Below are 3,044 nucleotides of genomic sequence, written 5' to 3' on the forward strand. Positions count from 1 at the left end.
TTTTTGGAGGTTCTTATAAGGACTGAACAAATGCTGCTAGGTTTCTTTTCGATGTGTTTAGGCAAGGGATCTGTAACTATGCATTTAGTCAATTGTTGAGAATTGATTTTGAAATCCAAACTGAAAATCTGGTATATTTGTAACTGGTTTAATATATTTTAGCAGTATTTTTCAAAAATATACAGATATGATACGCAACAACGGGATAATCCTGTAAAAATCGACGTGTTATAATGGTTTAAACGCAGATGAGTAGAATTTGGACAAAATAAGTTGGTGTAAAATTACTCATTTATCAGAAATGATAAAATTATAACGTTTCAAATGCCTGAGACATGAGTGCATTCAACAATAAATTAAATGTGTTTTTCTAGAGATATTTGGCATGATGTATCAAGTTTTACTGAACCGATTTGCTTGAAACTCGGCACGAGCCTTCTCTATACATTCTGCTATCTTACCAAAATAAAGCTATAACACAATTTTGACGTTTACTATTTTAAAGAAATTCGAAAGTGTCAAAAAAATTATTTAAAAATCTCGTCAGTTCGAACAGTCGTAATTTGACGAAAAAAATATTGCGTGACATCATTGACGTCATTAAAATAGCTATATCTCCGAAAATGTTTGAAATTTTGTGAAATCCTCTTAAGGGCATATTCTTAAAGGTTTATACTTTGAAGAGATGAAAAAAAATCGATCAAAAACATCGCTTTGTTCGAAGATCCGCTTGGTCCTTTCGCCACGGCCACCTTGAACGATTTACCGCAGAAATAATATGATGCAGATTAATTTATTAATTGAAGTGCAACACTTCTAAATGCCAACGAACTACTCGCTCATCTCGACGGCGACGTCGTTCCGAACGAGATCTCGATCGACTGTTGAAACGCGTAACTCTTCAGTCTCCAGATGACCGTAAAAATGCTAAACGGACGAGGTTATCGCCGATATTAGTTCATAAAACATTTGTTTACTCGCTCGAAAATCGCTCGTCGTCATTTCACCAGATGCTCGTCGGTACAACCTTGATACCGATGGTACGGATTTTCATCATTTTCTTTGTTGGCTAACGTTATAATTGCCGCTTTTATTCGTTCGCTTAAAAGTCATCTTCGGTTAATATTATTTTAAATTTTTATTTGATTTCTAGTTTATAATATGTTGTTGAATGGAAAATGTAGAAATATACTGACTGGTTGCAACCTAACAGAATATAGAATATAGAGAACACATAGAGTTCTAATTAATTTAAAAAAAACTACTACCAACAGATAAGTTTGAAGTGAGTGCCGAGACCAAACAATACTAAAATAACAATATAAGTTTCTGACATATACACAAAATTAAATTACGAACAAATCAAATCTAATTTGTTGCTCAGTACCGACTTCAAAATGATTAGTTGGTAGTGGTTAAAATAATACTGTAAATTGATAAATAGGTTTAGGTAGGTATTAATCTAAATTGTGTGTATATAGTACAATATAAAATGCGTGTAGTAGATAGGTTAAATAAGGTTTTTGTTTATTTTTATTTAGTTATAACAACGATTATTATTTACATATTTTATTTTAAAACTTTTTTCTATATTAAAAATCAAAGTTTGGTTATTTTTTACTTTTTAGTGAGTTCATTATTTATTTTTTGAACACGTTTCAATTTTTTTGTAAAATATTTTGACGACACTTTTCATGACAATGTGGGTAACTATATCAAACGAGTTATGATATTAAAATAAAAGAGGATTGACTTGAAAAATATCATTTTATTTGCAAATCATTAACGTTGCATATTTTTTACCTAATATACGTTCGCCATCATGCACTAAAAGCTTTGATTTTTCCCAGAAAGCTTCTTTTCGTCCATTTTCGTTTATGGGAACAGAAGTCAGTCTATTTCTTTAATGTCCTTGTGAAATTATTAGCCTTGCTCCTCCCTCACATCTTTCATATATTCCTAGAAAACTGTAAATACATGCTCCCTCATCTGCGAACTATTTTTAGTCCAGTAATCTGCTAGGTTTTTGCTATCTGTCGCCCATCTGCCAATCAATCTTAATACCAGCCTAATTGATGCTACACTTATCCGGCTCAAAAGTGTATAGGGTGATTTAACTCCACTATTTGAAGACTATGTAAAACTACAACTCTTAGACTAGCTTTTGAATGCGTTGAAAAGTGTATTAATTCTTTGTGTTTTAAAACTAGACCAAAGAGGAGGATTTGAGATTTTTTGAGACTTTTCGAGTGTCTAACAGCAGCAAATGTTGCTATACAGTGAGTGGCACAGTACATTCACAAGTGGTCATCAACACTTTGAATAGAAATTAACAACGTTAAAGTGATATATTTGCAGGATTTAAATGATCTCTTTTATTTTGCAGTAACAAAACGCGCCATCTCAATTTCAAATCTCTACAAACAGGCTTTCGACAGTTGCATTACATGTTGATACAAGATTATTGATGTCAAAATGGAGCCCATATTGTAGTCGATACAACAAATTTGGATAAATAATACACATTTTACTGACTAAGTACTGTACGGTATTTTTTGACAGAATGTAGGCTTTAAACTGATTCATTTATTCATCCAGTTGATTATGAACTTTAGAATATTTGAACAATGCGGTAATAAATAATGGTAATTGTTGAACATCTTAAGATTTATTCAGCAAAAATTCTTAACTCACAAAGATTTTGTACAGAAATTGGTTGCATTTTATCAGAATATCGTTAAAAAACGTGTATCATAATAAAGAATGTATTTTATTATTTCATTATTACATATTTATTTACAAACTTACATTTTATAAACGATTATACTTAACATTCACAAGACTATTTAAAGGTCTACATATCCTTTTACTTTAGCCGTTTAATATATTAGACGAGTAATTGGCTCGATTTTACGCGAATTAGATTATTGTCTTGGCCGGGACACACCTAAGTGACATTTTATGGACATTCAGACACGCCCAGGCAACGGTGGTGTAATATAGACCAAAGTTAAGGCCTGCAGACAATGCACTATCGGATGTTT

Source organism: Rhynchophorus ferrugineus, unplaced genomic scaffold, assembly GCF_030347505.1.
Source record: "Rhynchophorus ferrugineus isolate W39M unplaced genomic scaffold, kcgeb_rfMv2 rfM10, whole genome shotgun sequence".
NCBI lineage: Eukaryota > Metazoa > Arthropoda > Insecta > Coleoptera > Curculionidae > Rhynchophorus > Rhynchophorus ferrugineus.